General features: G+C 42.2%; 1 long non-coding RNA gene across 1 annotated transcript in view; it reads left to right on the top strand.

Annotated features, from left to right (window-relative positions):
* The first annotated feature begins 470 nt into the window (after positions 1-470).
* The window catches only part of LOC110350700 (uncharacterized), a 68,792-nt gene continuing 43,286 nt past the window's right edge, over positions 471-25,976 (top strand). The window contains exon 1 of the long non-coding RNA XR_002397430.2: positions 471-1,036. This is a non-coding gene — a long non-coding RNA (uncharacterized LOC110350700). The remainder of the gene's footprint in view (positions 1,037-25,976) is intronic.

Below are 25,976 nucleotides of genomic sequence, written 5' to 3'. Positions count from 1 at the left end.
ACAATATTTTAATAAATGTATTTTTCTTACCTGCATCAGCAGTTTTCCCCTTTCCCAGATTGTTATGATCAAACATATCTCTAAACATTGCCAAATCCTCACTGGGTTTCTGGGGAGCCGTTTTCATGGCTTACTACATAGTATCACACAGTATTAAAAGAGATCAAAGAACTATAAGAACCCTGTCATTCTCTACCTCTTTTTTAGACCAGCTTCTTGGTTGTACTTCATGGTAAATTTGCTACTTTTCTTTAAGCACATCTCCCTTCAAAGATCACTCCTGAAAATCAAGTTGAAGCACCACATTTCACTTTCTGATAGCAACAGAAATACCTTCCTCATCTCCATATATCAAATTGTCTTCATCCCTAGACATCTGTCTGCACCACTTTTGAAAGCTGTATGATTACTATACATATCATAATGTACTAAACATATATACATAATATTTGTATACTAATCATACTAATCATAATATACATAAGCTGTGTATTAGTATAGGTTAATTCCTTCTGATCTGAGTGGGAAAAACCCAAATACCATTTTCAAATGTTATGTACCTGTGAAAGATACTGGCATACCTGAGGAATAGAAATTTTTGTATTTCAGTTGTCCCATCATGCTTTTCAACTAGTTCTTGTCACATATTCATATAAATCACAAGGCACAAATAGAACCCTTATTAGCCTAGGACATAAGTCATCAGGACACAACTCCTTTTGATGGGCAAGAAGAACTTGGGCAAGATTGTCCAGGCAAAAGATATTTCTCTGAATAGTGATAAGTCCACAGGGCACATTTAGTGGACACTTGTGGAGTTGCCCACCAGATTACTCATTCTCCAATGCTTGGGTTATTCATACACCAAAGTGCTGCCATTTAGTTGTCCCTTGATCCCCACACCTAGAAACACTCAGCTCCAAAGAAGAACATCTCTTCTCTCCAGCATGTGGCTACTTTTGCAAGAGTGGCTTCTTGTGACAGCACCTAGAACAGAACTGGGCTACTTGAAGGCGAAAAGCAGGTGTTTCTCAAGGTAGGAATTTGAATGCCCTCTGCAGGCATGAAAAGACTTGACCTTTCCATAATTAGTATAGTGATGGCACATGACAAAAGTGCCATGAGAAGCCAAATACCTGGTACTCTCGACTCAGTCTTCCCTCAGGAATCCTTCCTGCTCCACACAAAGGCCGAGGACAATATGAGGGCTTGCATGGTCACTTTTGGATGCCATCATGCCCTCAGGACTCACTATTTATCATTTAGTTTGAAATCACAATCCAAGGACTAAGAACTAAGTCTGGGAGGTCCTTGATTGATAATTTTATTTAATGCTTGCCTGTAGTCATGTTTCCCAAGTAAATAAAAACAGAGGTAACCTTTCAAATGGAAGTGAATTCCAATGCTGGAAGCTATGGTTGATAAAATTATCTTATTATGACAACATGGTCTCAAAACGTCAGATTCCTCTGGTACCACAAAGAAACAGTGATAATGGAGATAATTTAGAAATAACAATTGCCCATTCCTAAGACTAAACATGGGGGCTATGAGAGTGCCAGGAAGGCACTCATAAAATCATGAGACACAGAATGGAGTCCCAAGTCAATCTGAAAGTTGATGTCCAGCATGGGAGTCATTCTTGGCATGGATCTTGAACAGGTACAGGAGTGAGTTCCCAGAAATACCCCTTAGTCCTCTTAGGACATGTTCCTTTAGTATAAAAAAGCCTAGGGGAGCCCTTTTCCCTAGGCCATGTTCTGTTTTTTGTTCTTGTTGATATACTCAAGGTTACTAGGTTATTTCACAGGGAGAAGTTCTATTTTAACTTCCCTCACCCCTAGTGTTCTGAATTATTCAAATCACCAGTGGAACGCACAGCAGAGGGTCTAATTATTGCCCTGCTTGCTACTTACTGTTGAGCTGCAAGAGCCAGGGAATGACTTTAAAGGAGTTAAGTGGGGGAGAGGCAGCATCTTTACGAAGCTATACAGAAGTCTCAGTCTTACTAGGGAAGGCTGAATAGCCATGGAGAGTTGGTAACATAGGGCCATCTTTTGACTGCATGTTCTTGCCATGTCACAGGTCTCAGGAGAAAGCATAGCCCTTAGACTAGCTCAGTTAGTCTCTATGATGGTCTTAGCCATAGCCCTTTGCTCCTCAGAATTTTGAGAACTTTCACACTCCCCTTTCATTCAAGCTCAAGTAGTCTTACCTGATAAACACTAAGTTATAAAGGAAGAGGCTACAGAAGGGGGAAGGTGTCAGCACACGATAATCAGTATCCCTACTTAAGTCCAAGATTGTTGTTTGCCAAGCTTTCTGCTACCTACTGTATGTGTATGAGTTAAATTCTTTTAATGTAGTCAGTTACTAATAATACTGCCATTGTATGAATGTGCTAATTAATCATGACTCAGAGGTTTAGTTGCCTGCTTGGTTAATTGAGATAGAGCAATGATTTGAACCCAACAGTTGAATTTAATATATGTGGTCTTAATCATTACTTTCTACCTCCTACTATAGACCACAATGGAAGTTTTAGCCTTAAAAAGTATTTTCATTCATCTTAAACTGCATTCCTTAAGGCAATTCAGAAGATGTCTGTATTTTAGGGTATTCATTCATTCACTCATGTAATCAATTAAGGAGCACTGTTAGGATGGATGTAAAACAATGTGCTAGAGCTTGGAGACGTAAAGTGTTTTAAGAGTGCTCCTCTCCATCCCATCCCTTCCCTGTACCATGTTTTGGGTCTCTTGGTGAACAAAAGATTATGTTGAAGGAGAAAAAGCAAGAGAGAATTTCTGTTCATAATAGAGAAGAGGAGAACAGTTGTTTGGCTTCCCCTAAACAGAGCCAAGTTCTCATTTACTGGGCCTTGGGCTACTTATAATAAGTGCTAAGGTATTGAGATTCACCTTATCAGAATTCCCTTGGAACCTTGGCTCTTTCCTGAATTTCTCCAAATGGGAGGCCAGAACACTCCCCCTAAGCCCTTCTGCACACATTGACCTAGAGAGACAAAGGTGATGTCTCAGTGCTGGCCTGACACCTGTAGGTCACTGCTGACCCTGCTCATTCAGCATCTCCATGAGATACAAGGAGCCCCTGTCTTCAGAGATATAATGGAAAGTTCCAATGGCAGAGTTATGCACAATGGGGCTGTTCATAAATATGATTTATGGAGTTAGTTCATTTACTGCCTCTGGTGCTGGACCCAGCTGCCAGGAGTTTGACAATTTCTGTTTATTTATTTCTCACTATATAATACCTGACTTCACATTATAAATTCTTCTGATTGGAATTTCATGGCATCTGGTCTGGTATTTATTGATGGCATGCTCATCAGGGACTCTGTCCTATTTGGGATGAGCTGAGGTCTGAGGCCTTGGTTGTACCTGTGAGGGTAAAGAGAGGGCCCTGATATCCCCATATTCAGAAGACTTTAATGATTTATTTTGGGCTTCATATTTACATGTCAGAAATGCAGTCACCTATGATAGATATTGTTTATGACTCTAAACTATTGGAAATAAGAGGTAAAGTCTAACTCAGAGCCAAAATGGTATTTGGCCATGTAAAAGGGGTCTGGAAGGGCAGGGAATGGCATGCCCATCCTTCCTGGATGATGACTACTGTGTCATTATCCTTCTTCCTTTTCTAGTCCACACGTGAACCAAATGACCACTTGTATTCAACCACTGAGTTGGCCTTAGGCTCATGCAGAGAGAGGAGAGTTGGAATCACTAAGCTTTAGGTGATGCTATCACCATGTGTAAATTTCCATCATGGGAGAATAATAAGAGGAGTAAGAGTGAGAATGTTATTCTAAAACGCCCAAAAGTGCTTTATGCTACACCAGGAGAAGCCAAGGGTTGGCCAAAAGATATCAAGAGAGTTATGATAATGTTTATTCTTGCTCTACAAATATAGAATCTTGCATCCAAAAATGATATGTCAGAAGATCTTTCTGAGAGCAATGGCGATTGTGTTTGGGTTCATAGCTGAGTATTTCTCACAGAAATTTTACATTTTTCCAGAGGTAATTTCACTTTCCATGATGGTGTTTGTGTTTTCTTTTTCCCAGTACTGTTAACAACTGTTAAGACTCCTCTCAGTTTCAATCTCGGTCAACTTGCTCTGTCCAACCTCCTGCAGTACAGGTACTGCAAAGCCGATAAGGTCAGACTCTGAACTTTCCATGCTCTCAACCCTCATCTGGGTTACTGAAAAGGAAACCAACATTTACTAAGCACATTCTGTGCACCAGGCAGGCACCCCAATAAACCCTCATGGAGTCATGGTAGCCACCATCCTGTGAGTTATGGCTCTTTCCTTTTCTACATGAGAAAGTTTAGACTTGGAGAGGAGGTCTCATTACTTTCCTTTCCAAAGGACAAAAACAAGTATGAGACAAGGACAGAGAATTCAAGCCCATGTCAGTCTAACTCCAAAGCAAATTTTGTTTCTCCTTAGCAAACCCTCTGAGGAGTGATTAAAGGCAAACATTTCTTCAGCACCACTTTGTTCCCCAAACAACTAGGAAAGAAAATAGCTGTTATTCTTTCATTGTCTTCCTTGGGACATTGGACAAGTGATTTGATTTCTCTGAATCTCATTTTTCCCACATGCAAAAGGCACACAGTTATATCCATTATTGATACTGCATGGGGTCATGTGAATGCATTGCTGAAGTGTTTTGTGCAGGGTCTTGCAATTCATAAGCCTGGATAAATGGTAGGAATAATTTACCATCACCACCACTATCATCATCACTGACAATATTGTTCTCCTCCTCCTCCTTCGTCATCATCTTTTTATCATTGTCATCTTCCTCAACTCCTTGAGAGTAGTTTCCATGGCCCACTCCTCTTACTAACAATACAACGCCTCCTGGTTAGGCTTGGATACCCTGTGGGAGGCTTTCTCTGTGAGGAGGTGGGCTAGCGGGCCATAGACAGCACTGCCATTGTTTTACTCATTTGTGACTCACAAGGCCAAGCCCTTTTGAGATTCATTAAATCAAACAATAAAAGAAAATCCCGTTTCCATATGATCCCAAGCATTGACCAAATTTAATCCATCTCTCCCCCGTTTTTCCCAGTGTGGTCACAGATGTTTGTTGCTGACTGTCGCACAAGAAGAAGGTCACTGGCAGTCACTAATAGACCCAGGAATAATAACAGCTCCCAGAGCTTCAAAACCAGAATATATTTTATAAAAGTAAAACTTAATCTGAGTGTTATAAAGAGACAGAGAAAGATGGAAGATACCATTTTAGGTTCATCTGCTGGTTGCTTAGATGAACTCTATTACTCTCCCTTTACAAATGAGAATATTGAGTCTGATTGAGATTAATTAATTTGCCTAATGCCATCCAGCTAGTAAATGGCAGAGGTGAAATATGAATGTAGGTCCATGATATTTTCATAATGGTTTTCAGCTTTTAGAAACTCATAAGGACTTATAGATGCATATACACTTGTGTATTGTGTATATGATCTTTTCTTGAAAGGCTGCTCTGGGGAGCGAGTCTGGGCTGGTTGGATGAACTTGAAATGAAAGGCACTCCAAGGTCAGAGCTACCATTCCCCTTTTGTGATACATTTAAGGGTCAGGGATAGAAGCTCTGTCAAAAGCCCTGTGTTGTACATATCACTGTATAGGACACCATCTAGTTTACTGGCCTTAAAACAGAAGCATGACACTTTAGTCTTCTGTCCTTTTGTCTGAATGGAGAGCGTGCATCCAACCCTGGGCATGTTTGAATTGTAGCTACTCTCCAATAAGACAAGGCAAAGAATTTAGGCTTTCATTTTGTAACATCAAGGTCAGGATCATTATTCGGGGCTCCTCTGATACACAGCCCTGGTCAAATTCTCTGCCCATGGTGCTGGAACCTGACACCCCGAGTTTGGAGGATGTGGTAACATGAGACAGTTATGTAAAAAGGAGCAAGCAAAATCCATGCTTGCAATTAAGAAAAAAGGCAAAAGATTGCTGCTGTTCCTATAAAGGCCCAAAGATTCATTTAGAAAAGAAGAAGAAAAAGTACAGTACGGAATAATGCAATAACAAACAACAAACCAAAGCAGATGAAACAGTAGGAGTCAGTGAAAGACAATGCTGCTCCCAAAGTGAATTTAACTTTGTCTGCAATAATTTGGGATTAGAATAGGTGCATTAATTGCTTACACTTATACATCTGTTCAAGAAATTGCAGCTGTACTACTCACAAGAATGCTGATGATAATACAGAAAATTATTATTTTTGCTTATTATTAACATTAAGGCCTGGCCATCTAATATCTGTTGTGGACAAGGGTTATCATGCTGATTTTTAAATACAAAGTCACTAAAGCTCAGAAACAGTAAAAGAATTGCCCAAGTCCATTAGCTATGAAGGCAAGATTTCTCAACATTGCCAGTTTTGACATCTTCAACTGGATCATTATTTGTTGTGGGGAACTATCCTGTAAGCATGTGATTTGGGACCACATTGTCATTTTTCCACAGAAAGATGTTACAGAAATCTTAGCTTCAACCTATGAGATACCAGTAGCACCCTCCACTCCCCAGGATAAAAAAGTGTCTTTGGATAGTGTCGATTTTGGCCCCACTCTAGAACTGCTGTCACAGGGATGGAGCTGGGTTCACAACTAGGTCTGCAGACCTTCCAAACCTGAGACCATTAGGTTCCTCATACACCAAGTCATAACCAAGATTTGGCTTAAACCAAGAGTCATAGACCAAGAGATGATTTCTGTATAAAAATGGTGGGATTAAACACAGGTATAACATCTCCCTCTAAAAAGAGAATCTAAAATCAAAACAGTTTAACCTCATGCTATAATCTTCGAAAAGTGGTAGCTATAACATTAAACACTCTGATGAACTAGATATGGTTTTCATTCTTCCCTTCTGCTCCTTGAAGTGATCCTAGAGAATTAATGTCAATTAAACAAATGCAGAGAGGTGCAGAAGAATGCCCCAAGGAAGCACAAGAAAGCCAAGGGCAAATCCTGGAGTAAAAAAGACCTGCTTGCTTTGCGAAGCTCTCATGAAAGGCAAGAAAGTTCCTTAGCTTTCTCTTGGTCCCATGGCGCCAGTCTGTCTGGGGACAGATCCAAGAACATTTTGAGCAAGTCCAGCTCATGGCTGGGATGTCAGCCATAAAGTCCGTGAAGGAACATTTGCACCCAGCAAGTCCATAACCCCAGTCCCCACTGGGCAGTGCTTCTCCTCCTCAGATTTCTCAGACTTCAGAAAACTTGGTGGCACATACATTCAACCCACAAACCCCTGCAGAGAAATTAAAGTTTCAGTTAAACTGGTCAAAATGTCAAAGAGATTTTACCCTTTCTGGGTGAGAATCAATAGAGGATCTGGACCTAGTAGTCCATGATAAGAAAGAGCTAGCAAAATGATGTAATTACGAATATATTTGTTTTACCTTGTTTTCTGTTGCTATAACAAAATATCACAGACTGAATAATTTATGAATAAAGTGTTTATTCAACTCACAATTTTGGAGGTTGGCAAGTTGAAGATAAGGCAGCTGCACCTGGTGAGGACCTTCTTGTTGGTAGAGACTCTGCAGAGTCCCAAAGAGGTGGAAGACATCACATATTGAGACAAAAGCAAGCTTGCTGATGTGGATCTCTCTTCCTCTTCATATAAAGCCACTGATGCAATCATGGGGCCCTATAATAAAATACAAAATAATATGATATAATATAACCAATATTATAAAATAAAAAGAAATGGATGAATAATTGATATGTATATAGGCAAAATGAACAGGACTTCAAAATAAGAGAGCCAAGTCTAGAAGAGAAAAGAAAGGAGAAGAAATTTTTCTGAGAGGGCTTGGGCTTTTAGAAGGTATAGGACAAAGGTGGTGAACCTATGGCATGTGTGTTATTTGTTTGTATTTTAAGATGAAAGATATTAATGTATGAAATGTTTTCTCTAAACTAAAATCTCAGTATTCAGGTTTAATTGCAGTATTGGCACTTGGTGATAAATAAGTGGGTTTTGGGTTATGGGCACTTGTCTCTAAAATGTTTGTCATTGCTGCTATAGGACTTATCATTTTAAATAATAAAAGTTTAGTCAAATGAGCTTTCTAAACAGCAGATTAAAAGAGAGAAAAAAATGAACCCCAGGAATTCAGCAAGTAAATTGAGGACGAGAAAGAGTATCTTTTTGGGAAAATAAATAATAGTGAAAATGATAAGCAGCATAGTTGAAAATGAAATTACTGACACAGAGGAGGAATTGAGGAAATCACTGTGTACAAGAAAAAGAAATTTAATGCAATAGAGATAAGAGAATAAATATGAAAATCAAAGTTAATTCAGGCCAATGGATGTATTTTAAGAACAGAATACAACAAATGGGATGGAAATACCATTAGAAGATGTAGTAAAAGAAAATTATCCTCTTGTTTAGGAAGAGATGAGTTTTATGTTGAAAGATTAAACTCTGTTTTTAGGGCAACACAAAGATAGATATTTTCTCCCTAAGTTATTAAATTGCATACATAAAGAATTTTGAGGCAGCCAGAAATGAGAAAGCATCTGTCAGTCCATCTACACATCCATCCAGCCACCCACTCATCACCCAACCATCTATTTATTTTGACTTGAGCAGGTAGAATATGTATGGGGTTTGGAGTTTTATAGTTTGAACAGTTAAGATTCACTAGATAAGCTCTCTAAATCTCAGTTTGAAGCTTCCTCATCTACAGAAAGGAAACAATCACACCTGCTTATCAGGATTGCTTTGAGTTTATAATGTTATGCCTGGCACAGTGTATAGCATTTGACGGTCTCTTAACAAAAGAAAATTCTCTTTTTCATTGCTTATGGCCATCTTTTTTCACCCTCTCATCCACCCGTCCACCCATCCATCTAAGAAACTTTTATTGGACAGGTGTTTTCTAGCTTCTAGTGACCCTTTAATGTGAAAAGATGAAGCTCCTGCCCCCTTGGCAGAGAGAATAACCCAGGTAGGTTGGGAGAGGTAGCAGAGCTGTGGATCACAAGATTTAGATGCTCTGCAAAGAAACCCAGCCAGTCTTTCATTAACTCTTCATTTTAGAGAAAAATTCTAACTCGTCCCTCTGTTGTTGGTTAGCCTGTCAGAATGACAGAATTGTTCAGAGATCTTAGCCAGTGGAAGAATGCTGTGTTAATTTTGCCTCCTCCTGCCTCTTCTGCCTCTGTTCTGACTCCCACCAGTTAAGTGCTCTGGCTCTTTATCATGGCTTTGAAATTAAAACACACACATACATACACACACACACACACACACTGGAATTAAATTAACCACACAGTTGCCACAGCAACAAAAACATATAAACTTAAATGATTTATATTCACAGACAACACTTCAGAAAAGAATAAATTTAATCCCACAGCTGGGAATGAAATGGATTGTACACTAAGAGAATTGTATTCTTCTCTCCTAGATGAGAGGCTTCCAGCTCTTACTGTGATGTAGGTGAAGATGGGGCTGGGAGAGGAAGTCAGCCAGCGAGCCTCTCAGGCTCACACTGGAGGTCAGGGTTCACACCCAGTTCACACAGAGCTCTCAGCCCTGGTCTGCATTGCCAGAGCATTTTCCGCCAGCAGCTCCAGCTATGAAGTGTTGTACACGTTACCCCATGAACCTTAGGCATGTCTTCCTATCACGTAGGGTTCACATTCACTAATGCTGTACACAGGTTTGTGTACGTCCACAGCCACAAACCCTGAGATTGGATTTATACTCAAGTGATATCCTTCACCGAGACATGGACTGAATGGGGAGTGGGGAGACTGTGCTTAAAAAATAACAAAGTGAAACCGGCAAAACAGGTATTTTGCAAAAATTTCTGTGTTGCCCTAGCACTCTCCTGTTAGAGATCATGGGACCAATGTAGTCCATTAGTGCCAGAGGAGAAGGAACACTTTTTATGTTGCTAAATAATTACTCAGTCTATGTTAGGAGGAAGTATGGTACTTCATTTCTGCTGTAAGAGAGATAATATGTATATGCAATATGTATAAAAATAAATGACAGCACATAGTGCCTTGAAACACGTAGCTTTTATTTTTCATTTATTTTCCATATTTTGCCTATTTTGACCCTTTGCAATCACCAAGAACAGAAATTCCTCTACTATACAAGCAGCCAAACAAGGTAGCACATACCCGTAATCCTAGCAGTCTGGGAAGCTCTGAGGCAGGAGGATCCCAAGTTTGAGCCCACTAAATGAATCGTTTCGCACACTACTTTGGCAACCATTGAATTGGAGGCTTTGTTCTTACTTTGAAAAGAATCGGCACAAATGGTAGCCACAGAGAAAATTTACTTCAGCTTTCAACATAAGATCCTGAGGATCAAACTGGAAGATTATGAGGTGATTTGGCACAATATAGCAATAGGCTGAAGCAAAAATAGATGGGGGGGGCAGTTACAGGCAGCTCTATCTCAGATATCCTCCGACCTCCCAGAGGACGTGGTCGGTCAGGCCATGAGGAGTCCTGGCCTTAGTCAATGTCTCCTCCAGTCTCCAATTGGATGGGCACTGTGGCACCTGGACTGGGGAGCTGTTCATCAGGTCACTGTCCCTTGAGAGCTGTTCATCAATAGTGACTGCTGATCGCCTCTGTGTGGTCCAGAGGTGAAGACCGGCCCTGCCTGCAAGACTGCTGTGTCCATTCAAATTACCTCATCTGCACAAGGCCACCTGGGAGTGCCAGGATCTGTGAAATCACCCTCCAACACACAGCCAAAGTGGAAATGAGTGCAGTGGGATCTCTGGTGCTCACAGGATGATAGGGGTGTGTGCAAAGAAAAGTCCAGCCCTATTCTTTAATGAAACTGCACAGAGATGAAACTACCTGGATTACATGTCATCAAAGCTCACTAATCTAATCCACTGATTTTGCATTGTTGATTTTCCATACTGTAATGATATTAAAATCATTTCTCTGTGTAAATAATTTCCAGTTGTGAATATTTATGCTATCAATCAGCTCAAACATATGGTGAATGTTTAAATTTAAAAAAAAGTATTACAGCAAAAGACACATTTCCATCAATTCCCCTTAAAATACACCCACCCCCACTTCAAACACATGTATTCTACAATCCTTGCCATTTTCTGAAGCAGTTCTGGAAGTCCTCTTTTGTGGCTTTACAAGGTGTGATAAAAAAGATATGATGAATGCTGTCAAGTGCCATTCAATGGAAAGGCATATATATATATATGCATACACACACACACACACACGCAGTATAATGCTTAATATGTATGAGCCCCTATCAGGAAACAATCTATTCATTCCCCCTTTAATTAATGTATGTGGAAAAAACAAAAAAGTTGTGATTTATTGATATTCTATAATCTAGAACCTTTTGTATTTCAAAGAGTTCTTCTACCAGTTATTCGTGGACTTGGGAATTGAAAAAAGAGTTTGGATCCTGGCTTTACTACTTACTAACTGCAGCTTCAGACCAACTGTTTAACCCCTGAGAGTCTTGTTTTCCCCATCAGCAAATTGGGGATGATAATATCACTCTTGCTGGATCACTGTAATATATTTATAATTAAAAGCATCTCTTATCAAGTCTAGCACACAGTGGCCACTCAAAAATGTAGCTGCTCTTATTATACTAATTAGTGTGACTGGATGAAATTTCGCTTTGTGTGCACCTATATTTTCACTAATACGTATTTACTTTTATGAATTCAAATAGGATGCATGGATACTCTACATCTGAATGTACATATGAAGGGTAGATGGGTTTTAGAAAGACAGGTACTTTTTACCACCGTCCATTCCCTGAGGTTAGGGTTTTCTAGGCCTCGAGGAGAAATCTGAGCAAGACCAGGGGTCTCAGAATCAAGAACAGTCATTGGCTGCCTGGAATTACTTCTCCCCTCTGCAATGGGGACAAGTCTCACCAACTAGCAAGTGAGGCAAACATGGGTTATAATTTTATATTTGCTTTTTTTTGTGGTAAAATACACATTTGTCATTTTAGACATTTTAAAGTATGCAATTTCAGAGCATTAAAGCTCACCACTGTGTGAAACAGAGACTCTGCCTATTGGAAATCATTCTCCATTTCCATGCTTCAGTCCCTGGCTACCCCTGACTTACCTGTCTGTAGAGTTCCCTCCCTTTGTCCAAACAGAATCCTATGAAATGTGTTGCTGTGTGACTGACTTCATTCACTTAATGCTTCCAAGGTTCATCCCTTTGTGTAGCAAGTGTGAGTACTTCATTCCTTCTAATGGCTGATGATATTCTCCCATATGGGTAGACCTCCTTTAATGTATCCTGTATTTGCTTTTTAATTCCATCAGTACATGTAAGATACATGACGTTGAGCCAAGGAGGCTCCATTCAGTGAGAGTGACTCAAGCAACCCTGTCTTCTGAACATGGGGCAGCCTCATAGCCTCTTTTGGCTACAAGTGTTTTACTTGTGAAGTGAAGATAATGATTATTGTCAGGGTTAATGGGGCAATTAAATGAAATGCACAGAGTATAAATGTACCAGGCACACAGGAGGTGTTATAATCCACCTTTGTTTTTCTCCAAATGCCTTAACTTCATAGACATTCTTTATAAAGTAAATGCCATGGATCAAAGCCCCTGGGGAAGGCATAGGAGGGTGATACCCAAGCGCTGCTTTGCGGGCAATGCTGGCACCTTGCACAGTCTCTGCAATCTGCTCTCTTCTGTGTGGGTCCAGCTGCTGTGCTCCTGTGTCTGTGCCTCTTGGTGCAGCTCCCTAAAGCTCTCAGAAGGTAGCAATGCCTGTGGGATGACAGGGTTAAAGGGTGGAGCTCGAGCCCCAGGTTCTGGCAGATTGGGCAGCAGCTCAGGGTCAGAGGCCTGCCTCTTTCTCTGGATAAAGCCTGGCTTCCTGCTCTGGGACAGAGGCCTGCCTGCTGCTGCCCACAGTAAATGTTTCTAGGCCCAAGTGCTGTGAGCCATCCAGGAGGGAGCTGCACCTGCCCTGTGCAACCCGGAATACTGTGGACTCTGTCCATTCCCCCACAGTCTACAGCATTCCTCCAGCCAAAGCTGTGTGGAGAGCCCAAGAAAAGTGACACTTCCAGGCTTCAGCTTGGCCAGGGTTCCAGGCTGGATGATGAATGCGCTGGCTCTGCTGTGCTGCTCTGAGTTTCTTCCACTCCCTCCACTGCCTAAGTCCATGCTGCTTCTGGACTTCCATGCTCTGACCTGTTGAGCTGCCTTTGGCAAACTGGGCTCTGGGCCACTGTGCTGCCTCTAGTGCCCTTCTGGTGCCATTCCCTCATAGTCACTGTCCTTAATGGTCGTACCCATCCCTGCCAGCAGTGTGCAAGGGCTCCTTTGTCTCCACCCCAACACTTGTTATCTCTTGCTTTTTTTTTATAACATCCATATTAACAGGTGTGAGGTGATATCTCATTGTGATTTTAATTTGTATTTCCACGATAATTAGTGATGTTGATTACTTTTCATGTACCTATTTGGCCATTTAAATGTCTTCTTTGAAGAAATATCTATTTAGGCCCTTTGCTCCTTTTTGTTTATTTATTTTCATTCCTGGGATTAAATCCAATGCCTTACACTTTCTAGGCAAGTGTTCTACTGCTGAGCCAAATCCTCAGTCCAATTTTTAAATAAGGATTTTTGTTAAATTGGGTTGTGTGAATTTCTTATATTAACCCCTTATCAGATAGATACATGGTTCACAAACATTTTCTCCCAATCCATAGGCTGCCTTTTCATTTTGTTAATTGTTTCCTTTGCTGTGCAGAAGCTTTTCCATTTTATATAGTCTTGTTTATCTTTGTCTTTGTGCTCCATGCTTTTGCTGTCCCATCCAAAAAAATCATTGCTGAGACCAATGTCAAGGAACTTTGTTGCATGTTTTCTTGTAGGAGTCTTACGGGTTCAGGTTTTAATTGTGAGAACTTTTGAAGTAGGAGAAAATACTGCGATATTTCTGGGTTTTGGTTTTGATGTTGTGCCTCTACCTCCATCGTCTGATCTGAAAGGAGAACCCTTCCATTGGCCAAGTCCCCATGCACCGCCTCAGTGACATCAGATGATCCCATGCAGCTGCTCTGAGGGTCTGCAGAGTCCTATGTGTTAATGGATGTTTATTATCCAGCCATCAGCAAACCATAAGACGTTATGCGGCTTTCCCTCCCCTTCTTTGGGACAGCAACTGTCGCATTTGGTCCTCACCAAACTGTCTGGGCCAGGGCTGCATGGGCAGAAGTGCTCAATAAGGATGGACAATTGAGGTGAATTTGCAGACCTCACTAGCTCAAACATCACTCCCCTATCAGGACAGAACAGAAAGGCCTCTGTTTTCTCTCCTGAAGTTCAGGACAGGGCCAGGTAAGGAAGGGCTACACACCCAGCGAGGCCCTAACCTCTTAGGAAATGCATACCGCACACCGGTGAGGTGAGTAGACCTGAAGAAACAAAAGGCTTGGAAGTCAGGGAGGGTGAGGGAGCTGGAGGAGGGCCTAGGTTCTCCAGGAGGCAGAACTGATGAGGGCCTTTGGCACAGGGCTGACTTGGCCAGCTTTCCAGGGGCTGGACTTGTTGAGTCTTGTGCGGGGCACCCGTGCTCTGCAGGAGAGTGAGGTGGGTGAGTGCTCATGGGTGAGCAGTGCCGGTCATGGCCCAGTGCTCTCTGGGTCAGGGGTGCTGGCCACCTCCAAGGCCCTCTGGCTGCTGCCTGTGTGGACATCGCCTCCGTGGCCCAAGCAAGTGTCAATGAGGCTTCCTTGTTTTTGTTTTAAAGAAAGTCACAGACAGTAATTTTGATAGTTTTTGATAGTTTCCTGGCAAATAGAACAGGCCCATAGTGCCTTATATGCAATTTCAAAATTCAAAGAGCCCAGAAAATGAAAACTTTTCATAACTTAATTGCCAGCAAAACCTGACCTGATCTGAAATCATTTGGCTTCAGAACTTGACCTTGTGTGACATGAGGTTATCCATTTAGTGTGAATATTCATGTGCTTCATTGCTGGATTATTTATGTGTTTGATTACAGGTGCTGGCCCAGACCCTGCCAAGGGTGTTGTGGGAAATCTAGTCTAAGCATGCACATTCCCTTCCTAGAGTCTGGAAAGGCCTGCATCCTGAAGCACAGGTGACCCGGAGGATTTCAGATGACCCTGCCAGAGGACTGATGACTTCCTTAATTCCCCATTTGCACATCAGCATGTGTTCTTCTGATAGCAGCCTGCTTTAGTGGGTGCCTTCTGGTTGCAAGGTCTAGAGGCTGTTCAAGTGACTTCCAAAAGGAGGACTTGTCAGAGTGCATGGTAATAGGAACTGAATGAAGAGCTGAGGAATCAGTATAGATGGGGCAGCTTTAAGTTCTCCTTCTCTTTGTGGATGTGTAGCTCTCTCTCACTCCTTCATCTTCCATTTCCTTTCCCATAGCACTGCTGCCTGGTACCTCTTCTCTTCCCTTACCTTGCCACTCTTTACTTTCATTTTCTCTTCTCCCTTTCTTGCTGCACCACTCTGCCTCTCTAGGCATCTGCTCCTTTCTTCTTCCAGTCTCCTCTGCTTACTCATCCTTCTGGCTGCTCATGAATTTGGCTCATTTGTATCCAATTGTATCCCCTTACTTCATTTCATCATGATTGCTTTTGCCATATACTTCATCTTTCTGTGTGGTATAATTGGACAAAGTCCTAATTGTTTTGGCTTGTTTTTTCATGCCATGTCCATGCATGATCCACCTGTTAGGTGCTCTGCCTGGTATTCTCAGCTGTGTGAGGGGAAGAATCATGTCATACTATGCCTGAACCTTGAGCAGACACTGGCATTTCACTCAGGGAAAACTTATGGTTGGGGAAGATTCAGAAGTCCACCACAGCTCAACATTGCCAAGAGAGGCCAAATAGGAGCAAAAACTGCGAATGCTTTAGTAAGCACTTGTATCCCTAGTTGTATCCTTTCCTTTTGGTGAAACTCCAGCAGATGTACAAATATGCCCAAACTTCTAGCTTTCCTAAGATTACAGTGGAGCTTCATTTTTTGGTTAGAGCCAGTACTTGAAAGAGTCATCATTGTTGATATTTCCCATCTGGATGAACACTTGTCATTCCCATCCAGTTTTACTGTCCTACTTCTTTCCAGATCAGAACACAGCTAGAATTGTTGAAGACATTTGGAAGAACACATGAAAGAAAGTCAAAAAGTCAGTGGACAATGATGCCTCTGTGACCATATTTATTATGTTCCTGCAGCTCTTAACAATCCAGTCAGTTAAAGTAATGGGAGTATTTTTGCTGATGGGATGGACATCATTGGAGCCCTTCAGCAGCACACAGAGGAAGAGGTGTGCTTCTATATCTGTGTGTAAGGCCAAAGCCAAGAAAGTGCAATTGCTAGGTCCACATGCACCTGATCCTGAGAGAGCCTGCTGCCTACTTCCCCAGGGGCTGGCAGACAGGGGAGACAGTGGAGCAGGCAGGCCTTGGGGAGAGCAAGGTCAGAGGACAGACTTCATGACGTGAGTTGGGCAGGTCCCCATGCAGCTGAGCCATCAGAAAGGGACTGAAAGAGAATCCTCGCTGGAAGGGAAGAGGCTTGCTGTGTCAGCAAGAGCTGTTCAAATAGATTTTCTTGCTGGCAGGGTGCTAATGAGGTGTGAACACAGGGAAGGGAGGCGGGCAGGGCTTTCTCCAGAAGGAATAGATCTGAGTAGGGCTTTAAAGGAGCAAGTTAGGAGCCTGAGAAGGCGGCCCTGCCCACCTGCCCTAAGTCACTCTAAAGGTCCCTTTTAAAAAGTCCAGGGGCTGGGGATTTAGCTCCGTGGCACAGTGCCTGCCTCGTCAGTGCAAGGTCCTGAGTCCGATCTCTGCTTCCCCCCACCCCCCCCAAAAGCCAAGCTGAAGGGCAGCTTGGGTGCTCTGAGAAGAGGGTCTCTCTCTTACAGTTTGAAATAATCCTCCTCATCCCTTAGAGACCAAAGTACCAACTGCCATGTTCTAGACTGAATCTCCTCTGAAATCTGCCACTCACAGAGGTGCGGAGAGGGCTCAGTCATCATCCCTGGTCATGACACCTCAGTCACAGAGGTGGACTCTGGGCCCACTTCCTCCTGAAGGGACGTTTGTGGGGCTCCCAATTCTTCCTTCTCAGGGAAGCTGCAAAAAAATACACTTCCACCTCTATTTAGATTATTTTAAAATCCCTTCTAAAAGGCTAGCATGATACCTTTGTCTCTTCATCTTAAGGACATCTATGCCATCTATGAGAGCATATTATATGAAAATCTCAGTTTTGCAGTTCAGAAACAATTTTATATAGGCAATGTCACACAGTTCAAACTATTATCTCTGAAGCTTGGTGTTAGGTAAGAACTAAAAATGTTGGTTGGTCTCAGGATGGAGCATATGGCTATAAGAATCATGGGAACAGGAATTGGCAGAGTTGGCAAAAATTAGTATGGATGATGGAACAGGACTAGTGCCATAGTGATACAGCTGCCAGTTATTGAATCCTGACTATGTTCCATGAGAAGACCTTTCTGTGCAACAACTCATATAATTTTCATGACATCCCCATGACATAGTTATTTCCCAAATGGGAAACTTAAGGTACAAGGAAACTAAGAAACATACCCAAAATTACCTGCGAGGAAGTCAGAATTTGACTCAGGGAGTTATTTCATGTGTTGTCTCCTAATCTTTGACAGAGTCGAAGGAATGGAGGAATTTGGAATAGGAGCCTTGTTTGTAAACCTTGGCCCATCTCATTGGCTCTGTCTCATCTGGGGTGGGAGCAAAGTCTGGGGAGGATGCTGTTAGGCAGTTGCAGCAGTGCTTTTTACTATCTGTGTGACCTAAGTAAGTTAACTGACCCACAGGAGTTTTAGGGTTCTCAATTTTTTTCTTAAATTCTTTTATTGGTACATTGTAGGTATACAACACATTTACTTTTCTCATTGGGAATTGTACCTTTACATAATGCATCTTGGTTCTTATTTTTTCCCCATTCCTAGCCCTCCCTTCACCCCCTCCACCCTTCCCTATTTACAAAGACTTTATTTCCATTTTTTCCATTTCTTTTCTTTTTTCCTTTCCCTTCTTTCCTTTCCCCTGCCCCTCCCCCTTTGGACCTTTTCTTCCTATTTCGCCTTATCGATTATTCATTCTAATCATTGGTACATTTTAGGTATACAATATAATGACGTTCACCATTGGAAATTTGCACCTTTACATAATCTCTCTTGGTTCTTATTTTTCACCCTTGCCCAGCCCTCCCTTCAACCCCTCCATTCCTCCCTATTTACAAAGATTTTGTTCCTATTTTTCCATTTTCTCATATTAATCCCATTCCCTTCTATCCTTTCCCCTACCCCTCCCACTTCCTTCCCCTTTGCCCCTTTTCTTCCTATTAGGTTTCTCAATTTTAAAGGGGGGCAATTTGAAACACCTCAAGAGAATGTCTTGAGAATTTCATGAAATTGTGTTTTCTCTAAACTAGAAACTCTCCAGAGGAAGTCAACTTATTTATGTCTCTACCAGTCACCTTTCCCATTGCTGGGAGAAAGTATCTGATACCTCTATTTTGGTTCACAGTTTCAGAGGGGTTGCTCCATAGTCATCTGGCTCCCGGGCAGAAACATCATGGCAGAAGTGTGTGGTGGAGGAAAGCTGCTCACATCCCGGTATCCAGAAAGCAGGCAATAGGTGCAGAGGCCCTAGAGAAAGGGTCCAAGGACCAGATATAGTTCTCAACTTCATGCCTCCATGGCCAGCACAGACAAACCCAGAAGTGTGCTTTATTAATATCCTAGGTGTCAATCAAGTTGACAGTCATGGTTAACCATTACAATATCCACATGTCCTTTCAAAGAAGCCAACATATATCTGTGCTCTGCAAATATTTGTTGAGAGACTGGGGATTAAGGAGAGAGTAGGAAGGGATGAATGGTGTGCCGGATGTGGCAAGGTTTTGTGAGTTATTTATACTGATGAAAAATTGACAAAGCAATGTGAGAGAGCGAGTGAGAAAGGATGCTAAAGAGAAGATGTGATAAAAAATCTACTACATCAAGAGAAACTTTTGTAGATTACCTTCTACTCAACAGTGCAGCAACATGTCCTTACCCCTTATATAGTTTTGTAAGGATCATCTAACAAATTGTAAGAAGTTGAGTGGCTTAAAACACCAGACTTTTAGTCTCCCAGCTTTTGAAGATAATGTCTGAAGTCAAGGTGTCAGGAGGGTTGTGCTTTCTCCAAAGAATCCTTCCTGGCATGTTTTAGGCTCCAGTGGTTGTCAGCAATCCTTGCCATTTCTTGGCTTATGACAGCATAACTATGAACCCCACCTCTGTGTTCTCATGGCCCATTTTCCTTCTGTAGTGTCTGTGTTCAAATTTCCCTCTTCTTGTAAAGATGCTTCCACTTAATTAAGGCCCACCCCAATCCACATGATTTCATTTTAACTTAGTTCTATAAAGACCTTAGTTCTAAAAACGATCACATTCGTAGGTCTTGGGTAGACATGGATTTGGGGGGATTGCTAGTCATCCCAGTGCACCTGGCTAGCCATCTACCTCAGGTTAACATCCATTTATCATTCATTCATTTATTCATTTTTTTACTCAGCCAAATTTCACTGAGCATTTACCCTCTGCTGGGGTGGGGGTGCATATTGAGTAGGTCAAGGTCCTTCTCCAGAAAGATCTCACCAACAACCTGAAAAGGCAGATGTGTCCATAGATAAGCTTGGTAGAGTTTTCTAGAGCCAAATGATCAGACCCTGTTCATAGGCCTAAGGGGAAGGGGCTGATTCTGCCATAAATGAGCATTGGTTAGAGGAAGTTTCACATGGCAGAGGTGGTGTTGGTGTTGAGCCCTGTTTTAAAATCATCAAAAGGGTTGGAGGGTGGCAATAGGGGAAGATGCTCTAGGTGATGGCTGCAGCATGTGCAAGAGCTAGGACCTTAAAGCTGTCTCTCTTGTGTGGGGTTAGCAGATGCTTTGGCCTTGATGGCCACGACCCACTCAGAGGGAGAAAGAGTCACGCTAGGGGACACAGGGACTGACCCCGAAGGCCAGTGAAGAGTCACACAGTAGTGTCAATAAACTTTAACTGGCAATGGGCAGAAGTTGGACTAGAAGCATTTTGTCTTTAGTTTGGCTGCCTTTGATTCCACTAGCCTGGTCACATGTTCCTGAGAAAGAAAAGACAAGAGGAGAGCAGGGAGGATGGCTGGATGATCCTGTGACTGCCTGGGAAATTCTGCTTACAGATGGAGATATTGAGATAGAGGGGGGCTAAGTGATCACTGTAAATGACAAAGCAAGTAAATGTTAGCGTGTCAAATCTGCATTACTGAATTAAAGACAGTTCTTTTTATTCTACAGCGCCCCCCCCCCCCCGCCGGAACTCTGATACAGAAAGGAAAAGAATCCAGTTACCATAACAGGCCAATTAAAAGGCAATTATTTTTATAACATAATGAGTCTTCAGCTTACCTAGGGATTTGCTTGGTGTTATGTTTAAATGGCAGCCACCTAATAACAGCCAGCTTCACTGGCCTCCCTTCTCGGGTATTTAAATGTGTCCTAATAGATCACAAACTGCTTATTTTTAGGGAAAGAGAGTAGAAAACCATAAAGCCAAAGTGTTAAAAGCCAGTATCAATTAAAGACCAATCAGAAATGAAGAGACATTAATGCTTCCTGGGAATTATACAGAAGTAAATGAGAAAATGAGATTTCATTTAAAAAGAAGAAGACAAACCCTTGTCTGAGCTGGCTGTGGATTTCTCCTCTACAAGAGCTATCACCATGGTACTCCTCAGTGCAAACTTACTAGAAGGAAATTTGGATTCAGCGCACATACAATATGCAATAATGAAATATGTACAATTATCCAGAAACACAACTTTGGTGTAAGGTGAGGTAGCATCCTGGCACTTAGCAAACAGCTAGCTACTCTGACATCTTCCTGAAGTGCCTTGGTGCTAGCAGTTGTGTTGGCCAGAGGCCTTGGCTGGAATTGGTGACATAGTGGAGTAACTTCCAGCCTGGACAAGGTCCTAAATATCCCAAAAACTATCTGGGGCCCTTGGAGCATCCAGCCAAATCATCTCTCAAGAACAGTTCTGGAATAAAGAGCAGAGAGTTAAAGTCCTCTCTCTCACTGTCTCTCTTGATCCTTATCCCTCACCTGGTAAATGAGGAAGTAGAATTAGATGCTTACTTTGCCCCACCTCAGCTCTGGCATTTGATGATCTGTGCCTAGGCAGGTGCGACGTCAAAGGTCCTTATGTCAAAGAGCCAGTTCTGGGGCTGAACCTTGGTCCGGTCCATCTGGGCCATGCTTAGACACGACTGAAATTGAGGCTGCGGTCCAGGATGGGGTCCACAGCTACTGGGGCTTTTTCAACTTAAGGACAGGGAGGAAACGATCAATAGAAGTCAGATGGAAAAGGACATAAGCGTCAGGGGAAATGTTATTGGCAAAGGGAGACACTTAAACCCGTGAAACTGGAAACTATAATGAAAGAACAATGAGGCCTTAAAACAAAACCATAACATCAGCCGTCTGTGCTTGGCTGCCTTCACTGAGCTTGGGCAAAAGAGGGAAAAGGCCTTGCTTTAAGGTACAATGGGCTCTAATCCCTTTTCCTTCTGTAACTGCCAATGTGTGCCTCCCTCACGTAACCTCCCTGTATTCCAACCTCCCAATGCCTGGCTCCCTACCCCCCGTTCTTCTTTTATACCCCCCCCATCTTTGACAGGAATTATTGAGCATGTGACTTTCTGTATTAAGCAGAAGACATTTTTTTTTAATTATTGAAAGCTATTCTTCCCTGTGATTCTCCATGATACAGAGGTGGAAGGAGAAGGTCTGTTTCTAACTAACTGTCACAGACCAATTCCAGAGCCAAGAAGAACTAAGTTCCTCCTCTAAGGGCATCCAGTAGGGTACTGAGAAAGGTAGTGGATGTGCATTATTGCTATTAGGGACAGTCACAGTAGTCACAATGATGACAGCCAGCATCTATGGAGTATCTTCTCCATGCTGACCACGGTCCTTGGTGGCCCACATTGTAGGTGGTGGTAGTGAGTACTATTTTTAAACTGGAGAAGACTCAATGTGCTGCTCTCAATTGTGCAAAGATTCATTAAGGAGAAAGAAAGCCTCTTAGGAAAGCCCTTTGTTTTGTGTTGGTTGTCATGAAATATGAGCTTGAGGAAAGAGTGCACTGAGATTAGAAAGAGTTAAATAACTGTGCAGAATAAAGCAACAGGCTAGAGGGCCATGTGATGGGTCATGGGGGTCACAAAGAGGAACAATAGAAATGAGATCAGTAGACACACTCAGAGGCTGACGGGAGGGAAGAGAGGAAGCCCTGTGCTGTTCACTTGTATTTCTCCTTTATGCCATAGACTTATTTCCATGGCAGTGCTGGAGACTTCTGTGGTTGTCATGATGAGGGCTGTAGGTACTACTGGATCTAGGGTAGAGGCCCAGGTGCTGCTAAATATCCTACATTGTACATGAGAGCTCTGTGACAAGCAATTCTTCAGTCCCCAATGTCAACAGTGCAAAGACTGAAAAGCCCTGCTTCCACCTTTGGTAAACTCTGCTGGGTACCCAGAGCCGTGGGCCAGCTGAGCTTTAGGGATGAAGGAGAAGGGGTTGCTGCAGACTGCAGCAGAGTAGGGCAGTGGGAGGAAAGTAGCACAGGCTTGAGCCCTGGGCCAGGGTGACTGTGAAGTCACCCAGCAGGAGGCCACCATAGGAGGAGAAATATGAATATGGTGTAAGAAGTTGCAGTGACTCCTCAGTGGCTCCCTTGGTGCCAGGAACCCAGGACCTAATGACCATGGCCCCGGACTTTCCCTGCCTGATTGGCAGGTGAACTCTGGACAGCTTTTCTGTGTATTACTGGAAAAGGTGATTTTTGAATGCTACAGGACTGGAGGACACTGATTTAAATACACACTGCTTCTTTCTACCACCACAAAAACCTATAAGTATGTCCATTGGCCCCATTTTAGAAAGGAGAGAAATTGAGGCTTAGAGCAGTTAAGCTCTAAGGTTGAAGACCATCCGGCACATCTGACTCAGAGGACTTGATCCAGGTCCAGCTGACTTCAGATTGGAGCTGTGCACTATTCCACAAGGTCCCCAAGGTGCTAGGGGACACACAGGTGTGTCCACACAGGTGCCAGGCAGACACTCACTCTGATCAGTGTCTGAGTGTCAGAGCACACAGGGTGGGCGGTGAGTTCCCAAACCACTTACGTGTTAGCAATAATTGTCATGATTTACAAAAACATTTTACATGGGGTTATTAAGTTACAGTTTTTTTATAAAATAAGGAGATTAGATTTACTCTGAAGGGTATTATTCTCAAGTCTACTTGCTTTCTTTTCTTCTACCTGTAAGTTACATTCTCAGCTTCATACAGGTGAGAGGCAGGGGCATTTATTCCAAGAAAATGAAGGCTTCTGCCAGGAAATAGGCAGAAGGGTCACTTCTCTATGGGAAAAGATGTTCACTGAGGTCAGGGACTGAGCCTAGTGAATGAGGATGGGATTCCTCTTGGGATATGGAAGGCCACCCATTGAGAATGTCCAGATTTTGGTTATCATGCCAAAGTCTAATTTATTACCACAATTAATCAGGAAATTTTTCCACCAGCTAAAATGCACTGCACATTCTCCCACAGAATTGACACAACTAATGCTTTGACAAGGCTACTGGTGGTTTCCATTTCAGGTCCAGCGAAATCTTAAGCTCTGCCTTAATTATACAAGTCTATGAAAGGATTTTAGGCCAATGGCCAGTGATCTCCCCTGCCATTCCCCGTTATAGCAATTTAGTCCTTTAATTTGTTGATTAAAAAGACAAGTACTGACAATATACTCAGAAATATTTTCAAACAAATTTATGTTTTATCAATCACAACACCAACTTCAAACATTTGGAAGACTACTGCTTATGTCTACCTGCAACTCTGGTAGTCAATCTTCACCATGATGGTCACCTCTCCTTGTTTACTCTCAGGCCACAAAGCCTGCAGATTGAGAAAACCCTGGTAGACTTTGGCTTTGACATCCTGCCTCTCTTCTCTTCCCCAGACAGAGCCTGGATTGTAGGACCTGAAATTCAAAATGGCTTCTGCTTTAGTTCACTGATGCTTCATAACACTAATGATATATGATTGTTCTCAAACTTTAAGTCTTGGTTTTTTGGGGTCTTGATAAGAAATAGCATCAAAAGGAAAGAGAACATTTCTCATGCTATAGTAAAATTTTGTATTAATTCATATGTTTTTCTACCCTGCCCTTCCTTTTATCTCTTACCATTCTGTACTAAATTCTAGGGTTTCTCAGCCTAGGCATTCTTAACATTTGGGATCATATGCTTCCCTATCTTTTGGGAGAGACATTGTTATTATAGAACTTTGAGGAGAATTCCTAATTCCTGGTCTGTACTCACTAGGTGCCAGTAGCACCTGTGCAATGAGGCCAACAAAAAGTATTTCTGGTTGTTCCCCAATGTCCCTTGAGACACAAAATTTTCCTTGGTTAATGAACCCTGCCATAGCAGTTTTTTCTTCTATAATCGCCTGTCTTATGTAAGTCATGTAAACTGAACCCTTCAAATAGGACTTTCCAGTTTCCAGCAGTTGCAGATTTAAACACAGCTCTGTAATACATTGGAAAGAGCAAAGTAAAAGATGTTTGAAATCTGGATTCTTCCATAGAATAATGAGGCAAGTTAAATTCTTTGAATTTTAATTACCCATCCTCTGAAATGCAAATAATAATATTGGCCTTGCTGAGCTGTTCTGAAGTTTAAATAAAATTAGACAGATGAACCATCTATCCCAGTGACTGGCATGGAGTATGTACCCAATGAGCACTGAGTTTGGAACTGGATTTGCCCCATTGAATGAGTTGGCTGCCACCATCTTTCTTCTCCAATTTCTGAGTATATGATTTTTAAAAAAATTTTAGATATTAGTTAAAATAATTATAGTAGTCCATTTCTAAAGATCCTTATTTCAAAGTAAAATAAAAAACTTCTAATGCTGTAGAGTTTTAATGATGAAAGAGAACTCAGAAAATGTAGTTAGTTTGGACAAGTTAGATTGCAGGACTTGGGAAATCCTCAAATCAATGACTGACTGACATGGGGTAATACCCACCCCTGGTAGATGACTGTGTGACTGACCTGCATCTCAATGCATATTTAAGCCACAGAACTGCAGGCTGAGTGAGATGGGCTGCCTCGTGGAGTGATTCACTTCACTGGTGTGAACCTCCTGGCATGTGCCCATCATATTCAGTGTCCAGTCAAGAGCCCAAGTGTGCTGGAGCAGTGAATTAGGTTTTCAAGAGGTTGAAGAAAATACTAGGAGATGGCTTTTGTGAGAGATATGTTTTATTAAGTTAACTAACAGGTGCTAACAGGGTTAAATGCAGCTTACCAATGAGGGAGGATTCATAAGAAGTACTTATGGGTCCAAAAGCACTTCCTGGCAAAAATATCCCATGGGCGCATAGAAGGTTAACAGCTCCACCTGGCTAAATTCCATGAGAGGCGTTATAGGTCAACAGCACTACTGGGCCAAATCCATGACACTAGCCAACAGTGTCACCCAGCAGGTTCAGTGGAAGTAGGTTAGATGGATTTCTCAGGAGCTCCCTAAGTTGCTGTAGGAAGGGAATGCTATACATTAAGCTATATAGCAGTGACATCACTTTTTCCTTTGTTCTATTGTATGACTTGCATTCCAAGGAATGGCTGACTTAAATGAACTGGCAGGCAGAGAACGTCTATAGATAACACTAGTTTACCCAGTTCCTAGAGTCCTTCAGCCAACCCTGGAGCATCCAGTCTGGTCTCTGTTGCTTAGAATGTTCACATAACTTGGCAGGAGTCTTGGCAACAAGAA

The sequence above is a fragment of the Heterocephalus glaber genome, unplaced genomic scaffold, assembly GCF_053883595.1.
Source record: "Heterocephalus glaber isolate CG9 unplaced genomic scaffold, H.glaber_assembly_v1.0 deba00001531, whole genome shotgun sequence".
In the NCBI taxonomy this organism is placed as follows: domain Eukaryota; kingdom Metazoa; phylum Chordata; class Mammalia; order Rodentia; family Bathyergidae; genus Heterocephalus; species Heterocephalus glaber.
This window is presented reverse-complemented; position numbering and strand designations above follow the sequence as displayed.